Source organism: Manis javanica, chromosome 3, assembly GCF_040802235.1.
Source record: "Manis javanica isolate MJ-LG chromosome 3, MJ_LKY, whole genome shotgun sequence".
Classification (NCBI taxonomy): domain Eukaryota; kingdom Metazoa; phylum Chordata; class Mammalia; order Pholidota; family Manidae; genus Manis; species Manis javanica.
In genome coordinates, this window is record NC_133158.1 from 181,151,745 (window position 1) to 181,175,217 (window position 23,473).

Here is a 23,473-nt window from a genome sequence, read left to right on the forward strand (position 1 = left end):
GTGATGGAAATGGTCGGGCGAGAAGCCCCCGGGCCCCATCAATCTTCTTCTGCAAGCCCCACTACGGCGGGCTTAGGATGGGGGTTGTTCGTCCAGCCTCCCCTTTGGGTGGTTGGGCAATCAGACCCCCAGTGGCCCTTTTTGTGGCATCTGGGGCATGGGGTGGTAGGAGATCTGGGGGAGGGGCACGCCCTTGACCAATGTCCCTCTTTTCTGCACTTGAAACAAGCTCTTGGGGGGGCTTGTTTGTAGAGGGGCGCCCAGGTTGTGGTTTTATCAGCTGGGCCAACATCTGGAAATTGGCCTGATCAGCCTTTTGTTTACGGCATTCTTTCTCCTCCTCCCGCTTATGGAAGACTTTAAAGGCCACTGTTAGGATCTCAGTCTGTGGGGTATCGGGGCCCTGTTCTAACTTTTTGAGTTTAGCTTTAATGTCGGGGTAGCCTTGCGCTAGGAAGTATGTCATAAGGACATGTCTTCCTTCAGGTGTTTCTGGGTCCAGGCTGGTATACTGTAATAGGGCTTGAGTGACTCTGTCTAAGAACTCAGAGGGGATTTCATCTCTCTTTTGAATTATGTCTTGGAGCTTTTGAAAATTGACTACTTTACAAGCTGCCCTTTTTCAGACCTGCTATTAAGCAGGAGGCAAAAATATCTTGAGAGCGGAGACTCATGGCGGTGTTATAATTTCAGTGTGGTTCTTGTTCGGGGACAGCAGTGGGGCCAGGGGGATAGGTGGGGTCAGTCCTGTGGGTTTCAGTAGCCTGCATTTGGGCGAAGTCCTAAACTCGTCTACGCTCTTCAGGGAGGAGAGTATTGGCCAGGAGCATGAAAATGTCATGATGTGTGAGGCTGTAAGACTGGAGGGTCCATTGAAACTCCCTGATGTATGTCATGGGATCAGTGGAAAAGGAACTTAGGCGTTTCTCTAGTTGGGCTAAATCTCTTAAGGAGAAAGGGATGTGAACGCGCACGCTGCCTTCGGATCCTGCTACCTCCCGGAGGGGGGGCGATAATTTTGGGAGGCTCTCGGGACTGAGTCTGAGGGGGACTGAAGGGTTCTGGCTCAGTCTGTGGGGGAGTGATGCGGTCTAGCCGTGCCTAGTCGAGCAGGTCCTGAAGTGCAGAAGCGGGGCAAAGAAAATAAAGAAAGATAGAATCGGACCCACATGTCGCCAGCTAGCAGCCCAGCTGCTTGCCTCTGCTGCTTTAGTTGGGCTTGAACTCATGACTGTGAGGTTAAGAGTCCCATGCTCTACTGAGCTACAGCAGGGCTCCCGCTAATTGCTTATGGAATGCGTTGTTTTCTATTCCTGCCACATTGGCAAGTGGGGGAAGGGCATAGCTAGAAGCAGGGGCGGTGTTTCTACACATCTTCAAGGTCTCCCTATTTTCAGAGTGAGGAGTCTTGGCAAGATATGTTTTTGTGGACAGATAACTTCTAAGGACTGCACCGGTTGTTCTCTAGCTTGTGTTTTCCCATGCTGCGTTCAGACATGGGGGGAGGTGCTTTCCCATTCTCTCTACAAACATGTGAGAAGACAAAGGCGGTCCCTAACAGGGGAGAAACAGGTGATGAGGGCAAAGACGGAGGAGGCTCCTGGGACCTAGTTAAAGGGGGGCTGAAAGGCTCAGGCTTAATCTGCAGGGAATGAAGGTGGAGGAGGTGAGATGGGGGAGGAGATGGTTGGGGAGGAAGGGAGAAGGGCTGTTGTAGGAGAAGAAGGGGAAGGGAGTGAACGGGAGGCTTCTGCGGGGGCGGCGGCTTGCAGGCTAGGAGAACTTGGGAGGGGGCGGGGAGAGGAGGAGGCAGAAAGCTTCGATATAGGGAATCTCCTTCCATTTTTTCAGGCGCTGGCAGTAGTTAAAAAGATCGCGAGTGATGTTAGGATCAAGAGTTCCCCCTGCAGGGCATTGGTTTTTATTGTCTAGGGGGTATGTCGGCCAATCTTGGGAGCAATATTTACGGAGAAGTTTTGGTTTTATATCAGGCATCAGGGAGAGGGTAGCTAGATGCTTAAGCAGGCATTCAAGAGGTGAACTTTCAGGGAGGGATGAGGAGGCTCCCATGGTAAAGGACAGAGAAGGAGACAAACAGGGGAAGACCGAACGGAGATCCTCGGACTGGAAGCAGACCACAAGGAGACAAAGGGCATCCCCGATGATCCTTGGTGGTCTGCGGAAACTCGTATACGAGTCGGAATTTCTTGGGAAGTGTGGGTCGTCACCCAGACTTCCCTAAGAAGGCAGAGTGCCAGAGTCATGAGGTACCTAGCGCTAGGCGTTTTCGGCAGACGGAGCAGAAGGAGGAGGGGGGGAAAAGGGAGCGTTCTCATCCACAAAGGAGTCACCTCGTTTATGGCTGTTGGAGGGGGGTGCCTGAGAGTCGGCCGCAGCCGTGAAGGCCTGAGGCGGGGATTTATGACTGTCGGAGGAGGGGCCTGAGCGTCCGCCGCAGCCGTAAAGGCTTGAGGCGGGGATTTATGGCTTTTGGAGGAGGGGCCTGAGGGTCCGCCGCAGCCGTGAAGGCCTGAGGCGGGGAGAGTTCCCTCCTCATCCCCGAGCGTCAGGGCCTTGCCGGACGATCACGGTCAATGGCACTGCGATAGCTCGGGGAAGAGTGGCCCACTCCAGGGGGAAAACTTACCTAAAGGCCAGAGAGGAGTGGTGAGTGTGATGAGCCAGCGCCGGAAAAAGAGGACGAGGGCAAGCTGCTGCTGGTGTCGGGGGAAGACGGGGCCCAGTTGGGGTGTCCCGTCTCCTGGGTTTCGGCACCAATGAAAGGAAAGGAGCAACACATAGCAGCAATTCACCGGAGAGTTCCGCTTTATTAGGGAAAGGTGCTGGGTTATATAGGAGGGGGCATGAATTGATTGAGGTGTCACTTCTACGGGGCTGGTGGCTGTTGGCTAGGTGCTGGGATTGGGAGGGGGGCAAGAGGTGATTGGGCTTCAGGTGGCGCCGGCGGGAACTGAGGACCTCGAAGAGAAGCCGGAGGATTGCCATCTTACTGGTGGGGACCCTTCAATAATGATGAACCAAGTAAGTAGAATAGATTTTCACTAAAAAAAATTTTAGAAAATTATTCTCATATTGTAGTAGTTCACGGGACTTTTTGACTATTTTCCTTCCTTGTGGCAAAATATATTTAGTGGCATAACCTTATTATATTGCATACTATTTTCAGGGGTCAAGCCTCTCTAATCAGAGAGTTTGTATTGGGGCCAGGCTTGTGTGCAGAAGATAAGATACTTTTTCAGGGTCTGGGGCTCAAATTTCTCCCAGTTCTTCAGAATGCATGCCAGAGGCATATCTGGCTTTAACACTGAAGAGGAAGAGAGAGAACACAGGTATGTGACACCTGATCCGCCTTCCTCTGTGAGGGCGTCCCCACGCCTTGGAGCCTGGGTGACAGTGGTCAATCCCCCCCCTCTGCCAGGCCTACTGGATTTAACCACTCCTTACCAGCGTGGCCTGCATCTTGCCTTGATTCCCCTCTTGCCTTCCCACTAAGCAAGGGTCACTCTGGAGCTCTGGATTTCATGGGCCCTCACCAGTGTGCCCCTACTTTACGCCTTTTGGGAGTTTTCCTAGTTTTCTCTGCACAACTTTAGTCATTCCTTGAGAGCCCCCTGCCTGTCCGATAAGTGCAGGAACTGTGTGACCTCTCACTGCTAGAGCCTTGGTCAGAGCCACAAGCCTGTTTCCCTTCCCTGGGGCTGCAGAAAAGGAAATGCCATAGCCCCAGGATGACTGCCTCTAAGGAAGGGAGATCAACAGAATAGAGCCATTTACATGTTGGTCTCAGGTTTCAGCTTGACTACTTCCCAGACATCATTTACATTACACAGGAGAAAGTGGGGCAGGCCTAGGAGGACTGCTTTGAATGGGGAGCAGGGGAACTTTTTCCAAGGCCAGAGATAAATTCAGACAGAGGCTGCCATGGACAGTTATGAAGGGGGATTTTATACTCTCAAACACCAATTTCTGCCACAGCCTGGGAATTATCCTACTAGTCACCCACTCTAAGAAATCTAACCTGTGAGACAAAGAGGTCGGGGGTCATGTGTGACTCTCTCATAGGCAGCAGCCTAGCTGGAGGTTTGCTCAGCATGGTCACATCAATAGGCCAGAGCCGAGATTCAAGGACCACTGTCTACTAGTCCGGTCTGCCCTTGGAGTCTGCAAAATAGGATAGGAAAGTGGGAAATTGGCTCAGCCTCTCCCCGACCTTCCCATCTGGAGGCAGGGATCAAGGAGCAGCAGACACCAGGAAACTTTTCACTTGAGACTTAAGACTGGTAGCCAATGCTAATCGTCTTTTAAGTGGCTAACGGGTGCCCAGACACATTTTTATGAGATAAAAAGTACAGCATTTAGTTAGGAATAAGAGTGAAGTGTAGATCTCCTACCTTGCTGTGGTGAGCATAGGGTTCCGTGAAATTGATGAAGTTAGAGGCACACAGAGAGCATGTAAAGAAAGTAAAGAGCACCTCTGCCTCCTACAGAAGCCAGGGCGGCCTGAAACAGCAGGCTGGGAGTCAGAGACAGAGAGAGAGAGAGACACTCCTCACGGACACCGAATCGGGCTGTCGGGGTCTGATTCCAGACACATGGCCCTTTGAGAAGCCGCTGAAGTGTGGCCTCAGCCTAGGCTCTCTCAGTTGCCCACAGCCTTCCTCAGTCCCTCGCATCCGAGGAGATGCCTCTGAAAGGGAATCCTGGCCTCCACTCTGGAGACTTTCCCTGCTCCCAAGGGAGATGGGGATCCACTGAGGGAGATGCAGGGGAACCTGTCACTCAAGACTTTGAGATCAGCAGCGAGGCTATAGTCCCATTTAAATGGCTGATGAGCGCCCAATTCTGTGTGCCACAGACGGCTTTCTTCTGTAAGGACAGGGAAAGAAAAGGCAGGCTTGGATGCCGATACTCACCTCCCAAGTTATCCCAGATGAGACCCAAAAATGATGCCGGGGTTCTTGTTCACCAAGCCAAAGAATGAACTTAGCAAACAGTCAAGGTAGGAGAGCCAGGCAGAGGCTTTTAGTTAGAGAGAAAGCAAGAAGACAGAGCTCCTGACCCAGGCCAGGAGGGGACAGGAGAGCCCCCCATGTGGTGTGCTGTCTAGGGGTTTTATAGGTGGTTGAGAGACAGCGGGCTAGGGATGTACACCTGCTAGGTGGCCCCAAAATGTTTTCCTTTGAAGAAACACTGTGTCTTATTAGTCTTCCTGGTTATTTACAAGAATTTTACTGCTCTGATTTCCTCCCAGGATAGCAGCTTCCTGGTCTGGGAGCATATCCCTCAAGGCTGCCTGCTTTGCTCCCAAAGTGGGCTGAGTTATTGTCTGTTCATTAAGAAACTTACTTTTTAACTAATTGGGTTTTAAGATGGAATCCTTCCTGTTTTCACTATTTGTTTGGGGCTGGCTTGCTACATTGCCCAAGTTGCAACAAACCATTTGTTAAGGGCTGGAGGAAGAAAAGCAGCACTTAGGTAAAGTTAGAAAACTAGGCAGGGTCCCCCAGCAGGCCAAAGCAAATCCCACAATGGATTATCTTGTTTTTTTCCAGAGGCCCTCACCCTACTCTGTCTAAGCCCATGGTCCCTCTCTCAGTATGGCAGGCGGGGGATGGCAGGGAGGGTCTGAGGATTAAGCTAAATCACTTGCAACAACTGTACAATTTCACACATTTTTCAAAACTCACTCTGAAATTGACTTTAGATAGATAGGCACCACATGACTCGGCCTCTGATCATCCAAGGAGTGCCCACAGGAGATCCAGGCTCCTAGTGCACTCAGCCAGGGGTCAGTCAGGGGTGGCTAGAGGAGCCTAAGGCCATATTAATTACCCAGATACCTCTAGCTCAGAAGCTGGGCCACAGACAAACTCATCAGCATGCGATGGCAGCACAACTCCCACAGCAAGGAGAAAATAAAGCAGGGTAATGAAGACAGTCGATAAAAGGGAGACCATGGAGGAGGATCCTAACTGTATCTTGACTGAGTCACATATTTTCTCCTCCATGCAGATCCCAGCACCTAAACTGGCAAGAGTGGCCTCTCTGCATGGGTGCTTCCTGTGTCCCAGCCACATCCATGCCCAAGGTTCATATACCATGCATTCTGTCAGAAAAGGAGTGTATCAGTTAGTTAACCACTGCTACAGTAATGCTATATAACAAAGCACCTCAAATCTTAGTAATAATCACTCATTTTCACTCACATAACTTGTGTGCAGTTCAGAGAGGGTTGGCTGACCCAGGTTGAGCTTGGATGGGCAAGCTTTGGATGTGTTTTCTTGGCTCTCACTGACGTTTGGCTCTTTTATACTTATTCCAGAGCCCAAGCTAAGGGGCATGCAGCTACCTAGAAGGTCTCCTGTGAGGCACAAGAGAAAGACACTCTGTGTCAAAAGCAGAAACATCTGAGGCCTTTGCAGGTGAGAGCTTGGAACTGGCCCCCTCTCACCTCTGGTCCAAGAAAGTCCTGTGGCCAAGCCCAGGCCAGGCAGCAAGCACTGCGTCTCACCCACTGTGAGGCCACGGTAAGGGTGAGGACATGTGGTCAAGCCAACAATTCCATCTACAAAACCCAGGGCCTACCTCCAAACTCAAACTGAAGCCATGCTTCAGTTTGATAGAGACTATGGAGCTCTGATCCATTGATCATATTTCTGATAATTAGGAAGTATGAAGGTAGGAATGACATGCTCACCCACCTGGCCGTCACAAAACCTGGGGAACAGTGACGGAGTGCACTGCCCACTCCATTTGCACTGTAGGACTTGTCAGCTCAGGCCACTGGACTCAGGGGCCTGTACCATCAGAAGTGGTTATTAGGAAGGTGTGTTTCCTGTGATGTTGAAATGTGAGGGTGATTGTGGATTATGTGTCATTCTTAGGGAAAGAAGATGGCTTTTCTTTAAAGACAGATGTGTTATTCTACAATTATGACTATTTCATAACCATCCTGTTTCTTTGATCTTGGCTTTGGCCTATGTGATTGGCTAGCAATGCTACTTCTAGCAAAGTCTTCATTTCTTTTCTGAAGGTGGGGTTTTAGAAAAAAAAAGTTCTTTACTTGTATTAACAATTACAGAAAACTTTCCCAGCCTGCCCTGGAGTCATCTGTGCCCTAAGTGCTTCTGTGAGCCCCACAAGCCACTCCATGGGCACACAGCAGGTCACAGCACCCAGGCCCTCAGGATGTCCACGAGGGAGCAAGTCAGGGCTGAATTTCACCCCATCCTCCATGTGTCAAGCCAAGCATCCAGATCAGGGGCTGCATTATCCCACACGAAGGGGTAACTTTGATAATCAATCTGCCCACAAGAGGTACATTTTGGTAATTTACAGAAAGATGATTTACCACCGAAAGGTAATTTATCTCCTTGAAAGTCAGATGTTGGGCTGTCCCAGGTTGCCTACAGGCTGCCCCCAAGCATGGGGCCTGGCACAGTGTATCAAACTGGATCACTCTTTCCAACTCTTCACTACCCCGACCAGCATCATGCACCCACCCCCTTTTCACTGTGACCGCAGTGAGCCCCCTGAGAAAAGGCAGCATGCATATGTCCATCCCATTCACAGTGGGCTTGGCCATGTGACTTGCTTGTCCACTGGAATGTCAGTTGGATGTGAAACAAGCAGAGGCTTTAAAGGCACTTGATTCATTGAGCATGGCCTCTTGAGCCTCTACCAGCTGCCATAAGAAGGGTATGCTCCCAGGAGCCTCTAGTACCAGGGGGAGGAATACCAGGTGACCTCCAGTCTGAAGCAGAGCCACCTGTACTGCCCCATAGACCACTGAATGAAAATAAATGTGTGCTGTATGTTATGCAGTGTACACTGGCTAATGCACGTGATGATTCATAGAATGGGGTAAACTCTCCTCTCAAAGTAAGAAGCCTACATCATTCAGCTAAGAGAAAGCTCCTGGGATAAAAAGAAAACATAAAAGCCAAATCAATATTCTGTCAGAGGACTGAACAAAGAGGCAGACTCCAGGTGTGAGTAAGCGGACACAGGGAGAAGCCAGGAATGATGCTGAACCAGGTTCTGCAGCTGAGCTTCCAGGACTCTCGGCAGCATGCCTGAGGTTTCCACTGTGAGTGGTGAGGGGCTACTGAGACTTCTGACTGTGCCCAGATACTGTGATATCAGTCAAGGTGGCTCCAAAGTGTCAGGCTCCAAAGTGGCCCAAAGCACCACCCACTGCAGCAAAGGCCACACTGCTGGGTGCCACTGGGAGACAAGGAAGCCTAGAGCCGCGTCTGCTGCTCTCACATCTACACCTTGCTTTCAGCAGAGAACTGATGCCCTCCAAGTGCAGCCCTCTGAGGATGACAGGCATTTGGGCTGAGGGAATCTTTCCACTAACTCAGCTGGTTTTTACTCGTGCTGTACACCAAGCTGTCACCCCAGAGCTTTTTTAAAGATGCCATTGCAGCTCTACCCAGCTGCAGTTGATTTGGGCTTTTGCAAATACAGATGCATTTCTCACTACTTGTAGCAATGAAGAACACTCAAGTTTTATTGGCTTGTGGGGAGAGATTTGGAAAGGAGAAAGGAAGGGAATTCCTCTATTAGACTGCTTCCAATCCAAAAATAAATACCAAAGTCAAATGCTTGATTCCCAAAGGTTAGTTGGGAAAATGAGCCCATGTGCAATATATGTCATGCTTGGACAAAAAGAAGTGCAAGACGACCACTCTCTGGGTGGCCTGCTTCCTAGGTATGACTGTGCCAGACGCCAGGGCCATAGGACAATGACATCTACATTCATTCCATTTTAATATGTTTACAACAGTACCAAGAAGGAATATCTTTGCTAAGAATTCTTCGAATAACAAAAAAATCCTGTTAAGAATAAGCAGACCAACACCATGAAAAGAAAACTTAAGATTTAGTAAAATGATGTCTATCAGAAACCTGTCACTGGGGCATTCATGTGAATCACTGTAAATCCCTCAATAAACCTTTAAGGTAAGTGTCACTCCTGATTTAACACATGCAGGAATGAATGTCAGAGAGGTGACATGATTAATCTACAGTCACCCAGCAACTAAGTAATGGGACCTGAATTCAAATCCTATACTAGTCTGACTCCAAAACTTATATTCTTTCCATTTTACCAGACTGACATTAACTTTAATGTTTTATATAAAGCTGACATAAAATCTCAGTCTACAAACATAGGTGTCTAACAAACATAACTTTCTTTAGTTTTCCATTAGTCACCCAATTTCACTTTCAAGCTCATTCCACCAAGGTGATGGTAACTTAAACTCAGGCAAGCCCTATGGATGCTCCATGTCATGTCCCTGTGGGCACTTGGTTTCAGTCCAGTTGTGGGGGACAGGTCCACACAGGTCCACGTATGCTGACAGCACCCAAGTTAAGCATGTGCCATCACACCTCAGGGAAGAGGTGCACAAGTCTACTTGTCCTCTGAGAAGAGAATTTTGAGGCTTGATCTTCAGAGGGTCTCCTGAGAAATTAAGCCCTAGGTGCTTGCCCATTAATGCCTCCTTTACTGGCTTCTCCTACTTCCCTGGCTCACTCCTCCCAGACCCTCACTTCTGTTTCCTGGGATCTTCTCCCAAGTAAGCTATTTGCACATAAATCCTTGTGTCAGACTCTGCTTTGAGGGAAACTTAAACTAATACAGTTTAAGTCCAAGTTTCCTGGAACTTCTACAGGGCCAAACATAGCAAGGACAGAATGGAATGGCATAGTGGACTGGCCCTGCCCTCTTAGGTATCAGCTAAGACACTCCATCCCATCATCTCCAGTCACCAGGCCGCACAAGCTGCAGGGTTGACCCTCATTCCTGTCCTCTGCCTCCCTTAGGCCCAGGAGCTCTCTCCCCTATTTTTACACCATACCATGTGGGAGTGGCAGCATCCTCTATCAGGCTATTAAAATATTCCACATAGACATTCCCACACCTCTCCCCCAGGGCTTTACCCAAGAAGCAGAACATGGATGTTCACTCTCAGCTCTCATCCACATGGGTGAGCTTTGGCTGCCTCCTGGATGCCCCACAAGCAACCAGAATGGGAGTCCCTCTCCATGGGACCATCCGAGCCCGTGCTTTCTCTTTCCTTCTGGCTCCCTTCCTCCCCAATGCTGGCAGAAGCCCTGTCTCCTCAAACACTCCTCTCCCTCTTGCTATGTCTCCTGGGTATTTTGTCTATGCCAGGGGTCCTCTCCATCCCCTGGGAATTATTTCAGGCTGGTCTCCTGGTTTCTGACAGGTGGGGGTTGGGGGAACCATTATGGTAAAAATGAAGGGACTGAAAATAGAAACAGGAGGTTGCATTTTTAAAACATCATCTTTCAACATTTGTGAGACATTACAAATAACCCACAGTACAATGCAGTCCTGTATGGAATCCCAGTATGTCTTGCCCAAGTAGTGGGAGGAAACCTGTTCATTTCCTCCAGCTCCTCCCTGTGTCCCCCACCATTTTGGGCTGGCTCCAACGTTTCCTGATGCCAGATTTCTGCACAATGAGGAGGGGAACCCCAGTCCTGTTCACACTCTGAGTTCAGGCCTAACTATGATTCTGAAGAGACTAGCTGACATTCCTGCTTGCCAGCCTCTCCGAGGTGACTGTCATAACTGCCAGGTGCCCAAAAGCATCTCCTTTGCCTTGGCTCCATCCCCTGCCCCCCCGCCACTGCCCCCAAAGGGCACTTTGGTAGGAATGGCACTTTCAGCCCCCGTGGCCTGACCAGCCCTTCCCATTCGGCAACTGTCCATGCCCAGGGGAGGGCACGGCTTAGCCCGGCAGGCATTCCTTCTCTCCAGATCAAGGAGACAGCTGCTCCACCTGCTCTCAGTAGAAACTGAGGTTCAGTTCCTGATGGAGATGGTTGCCAACACTCACAAAATCACTGAGGGAGGGAGGAGCCAAGATGGTGGCATGAGTAGGGCAGCAGAAATCTCCTCCCAAAACCATATATATTCTTGAAAATACAACAAATACAACTATTCCTAAAAGAGAGACCAGAAGATACAGCAAAACAGCCAGGCTACATCTAAACCTGTGAGAACCCAGCACCTCATGAAGGGGATAAGATACAAGCCACAGCCCAGTGGGACCCGAGCACAACCCCCACCCCAACTCTCAGGTGGAAGGAGAGGAGTCAGAGTGGGGAGGGAGTGGGAGCCCAGGACTGCTGAATACCCAGTCCTAGTCATCTGCACTGGGAGCGCAGACACACATTGTGTGGTGTGCTGGATACAAGGGAAAAGGAACAGTAAAACCTGTGAGCGGGTCCCCGCAGCCGGCGCCCATGGGACAAAAGAAAAGTGAGTGCTTTTTGAAAGTCTTCAAGGGACAGGGACCTCACAGCTGGATGGAAGTGTCCCAGCACACTCAGCCAAGCAGTTGGGAATCCTGGGGAACTCTGGGCACCCTAACCCTCTGGGTGGCAGCACAGCTCTGAGGCCCCTCATGGCAATAAACAGCCTCTCACCCATTCTCCCTCCAGCGTGGCCCCGCCATAGAGGAGCAGAAACCTGAGACTGGCCACGTGCACAGCAGCCATGAAAAGCTTCCTCCACAGCTGCCTGAGACAGACTCAGAGGCCCCATCAGTGCACAGCTGCCCAGCACTAGCCACTAGGGGTCACCATTCTCCCAGGAGAGGAAGGCAACAAGCAAGCGGGAAGGGACTTTGTTCTCCCAGCTGACACACGTGCCAATTGCCCATGACTAACTCTATCACCATGAAAAGGCAGAAGAATTTGATCCAGACCAGACTCACACAGACATCCCCTGAGAGGGAACATGGGGAGATAGACCTAACCAATCTTCCTGAAAAAGAATTCAAAATAAAGGTCATAACCATGCTGATGGAGCTGCAGAGAAAAATGCAAGAGCTAATGGATAAAGTTGGGAGGGAGACTACAGAAATAAAACAGTCTCTGGAAGGACTTAAAAGCAGAATATATGAGGTGCAAGAGGCTGTTAATGGAATAGAAACCAGAGAACAGAAATGCAGAGAAGCTGAGGCAGAGAGAGATAAAAGGATCTCCAAGAATGAAAGAATATTAAGAGAACTGTGTGACCAATCTAAACGGAACAATATCCACATTATAGGGGTACTAGAAGAAGAAGAGAGAGAAAAAGGGATAGAAAGTGTATTTGAAGAAATAATTGCTGAAAACTTGCCCAAACTGGGGAAGGAAATAGCCTCTCAGACTACGGAAGCACACAGAACTCCCAACAGAAGGGACCAAGGAGGACAATACCAAGACACATAATAAATAAAATGGCAAAGATCAAGGACAAGGACAGAGTATTAAAAGGAGCTAGAGAGAGAAAAAAGGTTACCTACAAAGGAAAACCCATCAGGCTATCATCAGACCTCTCAACAGAACCCTTACAGGCCAGAAGAGAATGGCATGATATATTTAATGCAATGAAACAGAAGGGCCTTGAACCAAGAATACTGTATCCAGCATGATTATCATTTAAATATGAAGGAGGGATTAAACAATTCCCAGACAAGCAAAAGTTGAGGGAATTTGCCTCTCACAAACCACCTCTACAGGGGATTTTAGAGGGACCGCTCTAGATGGAAGCACTCCTAAGGCTAAACAGATGTCACCAAAGAAAATAAAATCACAGCAAAGAAAGCAGGCCAACCAAATACTAACTAACGGCAAAAAATAAAATTAACTACCCAAAAAAGCAGTCAGAGGAAACACAAAAGAGCACAAAATAAAACACCTAACATATAAAGAATGGAGGAGTAGGAATAAGAAGGGAGAGAAATAAAGAATCATCAGACTGTGTTTATAATAGCTCAAGAAGTGAGTTAAGTTAGACAGTAAGATAGTAAAGAAGCTAACCTTGAACCTTTGGAAACCACGAATCTAAAGCGTGCAATGGCAATAAGTACATATCTTTCAAAAATCACCCTAAATGTAAATGGACTGAATGCACCAATCAAAAGACACAGAGTAATAGAATGGACAAAAAAGTAAGACTCATCTATATGCTGCTTACAACAGACTCACCTCAAACCCAAAGACATGCACAGACTAAAAGTCAAGGGATGGAAAAAGATGTTTCATGCAAACAACAAGGAGAAAAAGCTGGTGTTGCAGTACTAGTATCAGATAAAATAGACTTCAAAAGAAAGTAACAAGAGATAAAGAAGGACATTACATAATGATAAAGGACTCAGTCCAACAAGAGGATATAACCATTATAAACATATATGCACCCAATACAGGAGCACCAGCATATGTGAAACAAATATTAACAGAATTAAAGGAGGAAATAGAATGCAATGCATTCATTTTAGGAGACTTCAACACACCACTCACTCCAAAGGACAGATCCACCAGACAGAAAATAAGTAAGAACACAGAGGCACTGAACAACACACTAGAACAGATGGACCTAATAAACATCTATAGAACTCTACACCCAAAAGCAGCAGGACACACGTTCTTCTCAAGTGCACATGGAACATTCTCTGGAATAGACCACATACTAGGCCACAAGAAGAGCCTCAGTAAATTCAAAAAGACTGAAATTCTACCAACCAACTTCTCAGATCACAAAGGTATAAAACTAGAAATAAATTGTACAAAGAAAGCAAAAAGGCTCACAAACGCATGGAGGCTTAACAACATGCTCCTAAATCAATGGATCAATGACCAAATTAAAGTAAAGATCAAGCAATATATGGAAACAAATGACAACAACAACACAGAGCCGCAACTTCTGTGGGATGTAGCAAAAGCAGTTTTAAGAGGAAAGTATTTAGCAGTCCAGGCATATTTAAAGAAGGAGGAACAATCCCAAAGGAGGAGTCTAAAGTCACAATTGTTGAAATTGGAAAAAGAAGAACAAATGAGGCCTAAAGTCAGCAGAAGGAGGGACATAATAAAGATCAGCGAAGAAATAAATAAAATTGAGAAGAATAAAACAATAGGAAAAAACAATGAAAACAAGAACTGGTTCTTTGAGAAAATAAACAAAATAGATAAGCCTCTAGCCAGACTTATTAAGAAAAAAGAGAATCAATACACATCAACAGAATCAAAAGTGAGAAAGGAAAAATCACGACAGACCCCACAGAAATACAAAGAATTATTAGAGAATACTATGAAACGCTATATGCTAACAAGCTGGAAAACGTAGAAGAAATGGACAACTTCTTAGACAAATACAACCTTCCAAGACTGACTAAGGAAGAAACAGAAAATCTAAACAGACCAATTACCAGCAACGAAATTGAAGCAGTGATAAAAAAAACTACCCAAGAACAAAACCCCCGGGCCAGATGGATTTACTGTGTAATTTTATCAGACATACAGAGAAGACATAATACCTATTCTCTTTAAAGTTTTCCAAAAAATAGAAGAGGAAGGAATACTCCCAAACTCATTCTATGAAGCCAGCATCACCCTAATACCAAAACCAGGCAAAGACCCCACCGGAAAAGAAAACTACAGACCAATATCCCTGATGAATGTAGATGCAAAAATACTCAACAAAATAGTAGCAAACCGAATTCAAAAATACATCAAGAGGATCATACACCATGACCAAGTGGGATTCATCCCAGGGAAGTAAGGTTGGTACAAACATTCGAAAATCCATCAACATCATCCACCACATCAACAAAAGGAAGGACAAAAACCACATGATTATCTCCATAGACGCTGAAAAAGTATTCAACAAAATTCAATATCCGTTCATGATAAAAGCTCTCAACAAAATGGGTATAGAGGGCAGGTACCTCAACATAATAAAGGCCATATACAATAAACCCACAGCTAACATCATACTGAAGAGAAAGAAGCTGAAAGCTTTTCCTCTGAGATCAGGAACAAGACAGGGATGCCCACTCTCCCCACTGTTATTTAACATAGTACTGGAGGTCCTAGCCATGGCAATTAGACAAAACAAAGAAATACAAAGAATCCAGAATGGTAAAGAAGAAGTCAAACTGTCACTATTTGCAGAAGACATGATATTGTGCATAAAAAACCCTAAAGACTCCACTCCAAAACTACTAGAACTAATATCAGAATTCAGCAAAGTTGTAGGATACAAAATTAACACACAGAAATCTGTGGCTTTTCTATGCACTAACAATGAACTAATAGAAAGAGAAATCAGGAAAACAATTCCATTCACATTGCATCAAAAAGAATAAAATACCTAGGAATAAACCTAACCAAGGAAGTGAAAGACCTATACCCTGAAAACTGTAAGACACTCTTAAGAGAAATTAGAGAAGACACTAACAAATGGAAACTCATCCCATGCTCTTGGCTAGGAAGAATTAATATCATCAAAATGGCCATCCTGCCCAAAGCAATCTATAGATTCAATTCAATCTCCGTCAAATTATTAATAGCATTCTTCAGTGAACTGGAACAAATAGTTCTAAAATTCATATAAAATCACCAAAGACCTGAATAGCCGAAGCAATCCTGAGAAGGAAGAATAAAGTGGGGGGGGATTCACTCCCCAACTTTAAACTCTACTACAAAGCCACAGCAATCAAAACAATTTGGTACTAGCACAAGAACAGACCCATAGACCAGTGGAACAGAATAGAGACTCCAGACATTAACCCAAACATATATGGTCAATTAATATACAATAAAGGAGCCAAGGACATACAATGGGGAAATGACAGCCTCTTCAACAGTTGGTGTTGGCAAAACTGGACAGCTACATGAAAGAGAATGAAACTGGATCATTATCTAACTCCATATACAAAAGTAAACTCAAAATGGATCAAAGACCTAAATTTAAGTCATGAAACCATAAAACGGCTTAGAAAAAACATTGGCAAAAATCTCTTGGACATAAACATGAGCGACTTCTTCATGAACATATCTCCCAGGGCAAGGGAAACAAAAGCAAAAATGAACAAGTGGGACTATATCAAGCTGAGAAGCTTCTGTACAGCAAAGAACACCATCAATAGAATGAAAAGGCATCCTACAGCATGGGAGAATATATTCATAAATGACAGATCCAATAAAGGCTTGACATCCAAAATATATAAAGAGCTCACACGCCTCAACAAACAAAAAGCAAATAAGCCAATTAAAAAATGGGCAGAGCAGCTGAACAGTTCTCCAAAGAAATTCAGATGGCCAACAGACACATGAAAAGATGCTCCACTTCACTAGTCATCAGAGAAATGCAAATTAAAACCACAATGAGATATCACCTCACACCAGTAAGGATCGCCACCATCCAAAAGACAAACAACAACAAATGTTGGTGAGGTTATGGAGAAAGGGGAACCCTCCTACACTACTGGTGGGAATGTAAATTAGTTCAACCATTGTGGAAAGCAGTATGTAGGTTCCTCAAAAAACTCAAAATAGAAAATACCATTTGACCCATGAATTCCACTTCTAGGAATTTACCCTAAGAATACAGCAGCCCAGTTTGAAAAAGACAGATGCACCCCTATGTTGATTGCAGCACTGTTTACAATAGCCAAGAAATGGAAGCAATCTAAGTGTCCATCAGTAGATGAATGGGTAAAGAAGATGTGGTACATATACACAATGGAATATTATTCAGCCATAAGAAGAGAGCAAATCCTACCATTATGCTCAGTGAAATAAGCCAGGTGGCAAAAGACAAGTATCAAATGATCTCACTCATCTGTGGAGTATAAGAACAAAGAAAAAACTGAAGAAACAAAACAGCAGCAGAATCACAGAACCCAAAAATGGACTAACAGTTACCAAAGGGAAAGGGACTGGGAAGGATAGGTGGGTAGGGAGGGATAAGGGCAGGGGAAAAAGAAAGGGGGTATTACGATTAGCATGTATAATGTAGGGGGGGGCATGGGGAGGGCTGTGCAACACAGAGAAGACAAGTAGTGATTCTACAGCATCTTACTACATTGATGGACAATGACTGTAATGGGGTTTGTGGGGGGGACTTGGTGAAGGGGAGAGCCTAGTAACTATAATATTCCTCATGTAATTGTAGATTAATGATACCAAAATAAAAAAGTATATGGTTTAAAAAAGAAAATCACTGACTGCTTGAGGCCCAGGGCTTGACTGTCCTGGAAAGTAAAACCTGGTGAAAAGGGGTGGAGTATTGGGAGAAAGAAGAGGTAGGAGCAGGAAGTCTTATCTGACTGTGACTACATGACATGGCATCACAGCCTTTAAGCTGAAGGACTCCATGGGCAAGAGGACAGGACAGGAGCTGTGGCAGAGGAGCAGCCTTGCAGTGGGCTCACGCCTGGCCAGGAGCTCTGAGACGGTGTGGACGGGCTCTGAGCTGACCTTCCATCAGCCTCAAGTCATCCCTGCCAAGTGTATCTAGTAACAGAGTCAATGAAGAAAAGTCACAAATGAATTTCAGAGCTGGGTGAACCCACAAAGATCTTCCAGGCACTACCACCCCCTGGTTTTATAGAAGGAAAATAGGGACCCAGAGAAGTTAAATGTGTCCAAGTTTGTGCAGTAAGTTCATTCCTAAATTCCCTGCCCTCCCCCCCCCCCACAGTTTGTGTTTTTGTGGTTCAGCTTTATCACACTCCTTTGGGGTATGTCACATATTCCAGCAGATTCAGATCCGAGTTTGCAGGTGTTCAGTAGGTGTGCACTGAATTGAAATATTGGGCCTGCATTGTGGCAGCAAACACTTGTGTGCTCTCCCCTTGCCCCAGCCAGGTATAGCCAAGCCTGGGCTTGGGCTCAGACAGAGGACACCCTGAGCTCTGGTCTGGGAGCCTTCGGCTCCAGTTGGGGTCATGCCAGCAGGGGACTGGCAGCATTCAGGTGCCCCACATCCTTCCTGGGCTGCTCAGCAAAGACCTCTATTCCCTGCCTCCTTTCACCATCTTGATTATGGGAGTTCTTCGCATTCTCTGATCTCCCTCCATCTTCTCTCAGCTCTCCTCCTCTGCTGCCCAGCTGTCTGTGTGTCTTGCTTTGTTCCTTCAAAACCAGTCCCTGAAACAAGGCTGAGAGTACAAGTAGTTCACTCTTGTAAGGAAGGGTGGGAGGGAGTGGGAGGCAGGACAGGGCAAGGAGGAAATCCAGGAAAGGGTGTATGAGCAAACAGCCCTGGGCCTCACCATGCTGGGGAGCCTCTGAGGCACCAAGGATGTGCTTCCAGATCGATCCCCTGGAGAACTGAAAGGCCGGGGCATTTATCCACCAATGCCCATCCCCATTGGTCATCGGCTTCTGAAGGGCACAGCTCTCTCCAGGCATGGTGAAGCTAGCTGGAGAAGCAGGTATAATCCACACTCCATGCCAGGATCCCTAGGAGGTTAATGTTCAGCCCTGCAGAAATTAAAGCTTCATAGCTAATAAAGGGATCTCTTCCATTTCTGAAGGCCTTCCTATTTCCAGAGCATTTTCACACATGTAATTCTATGCAGTTTTCAGAGCAACCCAAGGAGGAAGGTACACAATCCCAATTTTACAGATGGGGAAACTGAGGCTCAGGCAGGGGAGGCCTGCCTGCCAGGAAGTTGACACAGTTACAATAGCTAGATCAGATTCGTTCATGCCACCTCCAATCTCATTTTCTTTTATTCCTCCCTTGGAGAAAAGATGTGCCCATAGTGGGGACTTTGCCGGTCCCCAGTGCTGTGTGGCTGGCTGCTGGAGCGATGACAAGGCCTCCTAGAGAAGGCCAGGCTGGAGAGGGGGAAAGGCAACGCAGGAGATGCAGAGAACAGCAGACTAGCACCTACTGGGAATCACAGGTGGTCAAAATCACTCTGCACCAGGGGCTTGCAGACCCTTCGCCACACTGGGCAAGCACATCATCTCTCTTGGCATCTCATCCCTCCCCCTTCAGCAGGAGGCTTGCTGGGCAGGAGGTGGGCCAGACCCTGGGACCCCTGGAAAGCAGGAATCTCAGTCGGTTTATGTCCCTGAGAGTAAAGGGTAGCAGGGGAAGGAGTGTGCTGAGCTTAATAGCACGTGAGTTGACAATGCTCCCAGGACCAGGGCAGGAGCTTCAGGGCAGGGATCAGACCAGGGGAAGGCACTCAAGACGGGTCCTCACAGCACAGTATCAGTGCAAGGGGATGGACGTCTCCATCAGTTTCATCCCCTCCAAGACTGGAGTGTAACAGCCCTACTGGGTGTTTTAGCCCCCAGAGTGCCTTTGCCTTCATTCTCTGGGCCATTAAAAGAGGCCCTGGCAAGTAACAACCAGGGGCCCTATCTCTTCCTTTGTTCCTTGTTTGCAAACTGCACCTGCAGAGGTTAGGGATGCCTGAGGCCTGTTGGGAGTGAGCAAAGGAGGACGGAGGTGTGACAGGACCCCAAGGGAGGACCTGGGTCTCCCACCAAATCCCTGTGGAGGAGCACTCCACCTTCCTTTGAGCATCATTCTCTTTAAAGAAAGGGTTCTGGGGCTAAAAATGCTTGAAGCCAGTGTACAAGCAAACTTTATGAATCTTTCTGACTCTAAAATCCAGGCTGTTTTGGAAAAACAAACAAGGTGGTTTTGCTTCTGCTGATGGAAAAGATTTCTCTGGGAATCATTGTGCTCCTCCTCTTGTTGGCACCTTGGTTCCCTTTGGGTTGGCCTGACTTTGACTTTTGGCATTTTTAGAGGATAACTTGCATGACCTCAGGGAATGGGGGCTCTGATTTACCAAATATGGTCTCTAGCAGGTTCTGAAGGACACAAATTGCCTTCCTTCCCAGAGGGTCAGTTTTATACAGTAATTAGTCACCCACATGCCTAGCTCTGAAGTCCTTTTTCCACAACTAGAAATCTCACTTAATCCTCAAAGCTATCCTGAGAGGCAAGTGCCACTAACCCCGTTTTCCAGGTGAGGCAAGTAAAACTCTAAACGGTTGAATTACTCAACTCACCCACAGTCACCAAACAGTAGAAAGAGAAGTACGAAAAGGATAAATGTCCATTTTTGCATCAATGTCAGTTGCTTTTTTTGAGTACAGAGATGAATCTGGAAGCTTTGGCCTCCAGTTGTACAGCAGCCACTGTTGGTCCCAACCATGCCCCTTCGACTTTATTATTTCAGTACGTAGCTTCCCCACTTCCCTCTGCTGGCACCTCTGGCTCTCTGTCTGTGGTTGGCTTTCTCTGGCCACTTGGACACACCTGCCCTGTGAAGCAGACCTGACGTGCAGAGGAACTTGACACCCCCCACCTCCCATGAACAACCAGTCAGTCGCCAGTGACTGAAAGAAGCTGGTGTGTAAATACCCTAGCTCATCCCCGTTCTCCCATAAGTGATTCTTATGATCACCTCCCAGATAAATGACCCACACTGGAATCTCATTTCAGGACCTGCCTCAAAGGAACCCAAACCAAGATAGGCTGCCCTATGGTCAAAAATAGGGCTAAAAAAATCAACCACCTCCCTTTTCTCAGAAGGTGTTGCAGATTTTTGAAACCATATACTTAAACCCGAGGAGGAAAAGGTGCCTGATTAGGAGCAGACACAAATTTTACATCCCATATAAAATGTACAGTGCAGCTATTTCAAAAAATGAGAAAAAGCTCAATATGTTGATATGAAACCACATCCAAGATACATTGCATAGTGAAGAAAGCAAATGACAAGATAGTGTATTTAGGATGCACCATTTGTGGATTTTAAAGGGATTTATATACATATGTATGCAAAGAATACCTCTGGAAAGATACATTAAAAGCTGAAAAATGTAGAGTCCCTGAGGAGAAAGCTGGGAGACTAGGGACTATTTCTCCCCTTCATTGTTTAAACCAGCTTTGCCATATCCTTATATCACTTTCAAAAAAGAGAAAAGAAACAGGAAACACACTATTAAATAAACAAAGAGCCTCATAAAAAATAATCTGTGTGCATCATATTTACCTGAGGAACTTGTTGAATAGCAGCTCCCATTGATCATGGGACACTAGAATCTTCATTGCTAGTCAGTTAATACAGATAATTCTCATGTCAGCAGATGACACTCTGAGCATACCTACCACAAAGTGCTAGCTTGTCCCTGGGCTCTGTACAGCCTGCCCGAGGGTCTGGCAGCACTGGTGCGTTGGAGACAGAGGGCTGACGGCATCTGCCCAATGCTGAGGAGTGTCCCTGGGAGGGCAGCTGCTCTGCTCACCGCAGTGTGACACTTAGCAATAAAGTGAAGTACAAGCCATTTCCCTTCCCTGACTCACCTCTCCAGCTGTGCTGTGGCAGCCACCTTGCTGGGCGGGGCCTTAGCAGCGGTTTCCTTTGCTAGCTTTCTCCTTTCACTTTGCAGGGCACACTTCCCTCACCCCAGTGGTGAGCAAAATCAGAAGCAGCTTATTTCAAAAGGAAAAGGGAGGATGAAAAATCACAAGGTGCATGCAAACTAAACTGGAGCCCACCGACATCTGCAGCAATCTACAAAACACCTGAGCAGGGACAAAGAAGGCAATGGCAAACAACTTCCAGAATTACTGGCGATTTAAAACCAGACATCTGGCCATAAAGGGAAAGTGTCACCAGCCCCATACTTGAGGAGATGGTGGACTTTTGATGAACCTTGGGGACTCACAAAACTACAGTGTGACCACTAGAAATAAAGAAGTCTCCACTAAATGGTGGCTGTGATGCAAAAGGTACTATTTGGTCCTTCCAGCTGTTTTCCTGGTACTGACTAGGTGAGAGAAGCAGGTGCAGAAGGAAAGCAAAGAAACTGACTGTTACTGGCCAATCTGGAATTTTAATTCACAGAGGCCCCAGCTGCCAGGCCACCATAGTCCTTGGGTATCTGTTCAGTGTTTCACAAACTATAGCAGGCACCGGCCAGGGGTCACTTAGTAGACAAAGACACTGAAGGCCAGCCCAGCCCCTGTGGGGGTGTTGAGGAAGTGGGGGGTTGATGGTGCAGCGGCCCAGCTGTGTGCTTCCTCCTGCATCTGTCCTCCTAGAACAGCAGGGAAGGAGGATTGGGTGACCCAACAACAGATGTGTGCTGGGAATCATCGATCCAGCTCGGAGCAGGAGCTGGGGACTCCAGTGGACCTCAGGCCCACAGCAAAAAAGAGAGCAAAAACCAACTTTGCCTCAACCTGGTAATGAGCCAGCCTCATCATAGATTAGCTACCAGGATGAACAATACTCTCTTAATAATACACATATTGCTATGACAACCACTCACTTTGGTACCTAAAGATTAACTTCATTGTGTAGTCATGTTTCCTTGTTTGAAAAGAAATGCCGTTTACCGTGAGTTCCCCGACTCTGCTCCTCCCTGGTGCCTATGATTTTGAGCAGAGTGTGTGCCGTACATGTGAGCAAAGAGGCCCATGTGCGTGTATGTACATGTGTGCACAGGAGTGCACAGCAAGGCTAGGCAAGGAGCCCATGCCCGCATGGCAGTCCTGGGTGCAGAGATACCATCCAGTGCTCAAGGTTGGTTTCATTTCTGTAAGGCCCAAGCACCCAAGCGTGTTGACACAATTATTCGGAAAGACAGGCTTGGTCAGGATTAACACTGTGATTAATTACAGCAGGAGCCTCGGCAAGCAAGTACATGCTCAGGAGGGTGGGGAGGGCCGTGACATACCCTGGCTCGACAGCTCACAGGCAGGATGGCCAAGGAGGGTGTTAGCAGGGAGTCACATGGGCCTGACTGAGATGAGAAATAAGGAAAGTGCTGAAAAATTGATGGCTCCTGCAGATTGCACAGGCTAGCACACAGCGGGGGCGCAGCCGTAGGAGCCTGGTATGCTAATACAAGGGCCTGGGCCCACCGAAAGGGAGGAGGAAAGGCCGGCACAAAGGAGGGAAATGCAAATGACAGTCTCAGCGATCAGTGGGGAGAATCCCAGATTAACTGCGTAGAGCAGCGGCCTGACTTTAACCCTTTCTGAACTGTGTGAGGGCTGCTCAGAGGTTGCTACTGGAAGCTCTGGTCCAGAGCTGGGTCCAGGCCGAAGTGGGGATGCTGTAAGTGGAGTTGGAAAACCACGAAGCTGAAAGAAAGAGGCTGGTCCCTCCTGAGTGGTGACTGCTTTGGAAAAAGATCTGGGGAAGCGTGGGGGGTGATGCAGAAGTTGGGGGTAGGTAGTGCAGCGGCCCAGCTGTGTGCTTGCTGGTGGCCCCAACAGGCAGCCAGAAGAGCTCCTCCAAAGTGGGCAGAGGGAAAGGAGGCCAGGAGGAGAAAGCGCTGGGTCACTGCAATGTCCAGCCCCCTGACCTGGGCGATGGGCATCCAATGGTTACCATATCATTTACATGATACTGTAAATACCAGATGTGTGCACTTTCCTGCAGCTCAGTTACACTCCAGGCAAAAATGAAAGAAGGAAAAGAAGAAAAGGAGGTAAGAGCACGGGAGCAAAGACCCAGTTCAAAGATTTCCAGAGCTTACTTTCTCTGGGAGAGAACAACAGGAAGGGTTTCCTGAATGGTGGCGATCTGAAAACACACATGGGGGCTTGGTGGTGGTCTCCTACTTCGGGACACACACTCAGAAAGTCAGTATG

General features: G+C 47.3%; 1 long non-coding RNA gene across 1 annotated transcript; it reads left to right on the top strand.

Annotated features, from left to right (window-relative positions):
• The first annotated feature begins 2,299 nt into the window (after window positions 1-2,299).
• LOC140848234 (uncharacterized) lies at window positions 2,300-21,550 on the top strand. The gene is made up of 3 exons (XR_012128799.1): window positions 2,300-3,042; window positions 6,344-6,443; window positions 21,259-21,550. It is a non-coding gene; the product is annotated as an uncharacterized lncRNA (long non-coding RNA).
• Window positions 21,551-23,473: the final 1,923 nt, after the last annotated feature.